Genomic DNA, 414 nt, shown 5'->3' with positions numbered 1-414 from the left:
TGCTGGGGACGCGTGCCAGGGCTGGCCGCGGTGCCTGGTGACGGGCTGTAGGCTTTCGGCTCCTGTCGCACTTCCACGTGAGCAGCCTCCGGCTGCAGATAAAGGAGCTGGATTGATGGCGCAGGATTAGCTCGGCCAGGTTTTCTCTGCTGAGCGAGGCGGTCGCGTGAAAAACGTCCTGGGTTTCAGGTGCAGACTCTGTGCTGGGGTGGGGGCCCTGGTGATTTGGGGCAGGGGGTCGTGCTGCTTCCCACTTCTGGGACCTGCTGCTCCGGGGTGTTGGGAGAACCTGGCAGCCCTTTTGAGCCAGCGGGGAGAGGGCAGCCCCAGCCTTTGCCCCTTGCGAGGAGCTCCAGGCGCAGGGCACGAGCACACTAGCCTGGGGCCATGTTTCTCGTGGCTGGCTCCCCGGCT

The sequence above is a fragment of the Charadrius vociferus genome, unplaced genomic scaffold, assembly GCF_000708025.1.
Source record: "Charadrius vociferus isolate BGI_N301 unplaced genomic scaffold, ASM70802v2 scaffold3491, whole genome shotgun sequence".
Lineage (NCBI taxonomy): Eukaryota > Metazoa > Chordata > Aves > Charadriiformes > Charadriidae > Charadrius > Charadrius vociferus.
The sequence above is the reverse complement of the archived record's forward strand: the minus strand, read 5'-3'. Positions refer to the sequence as shown.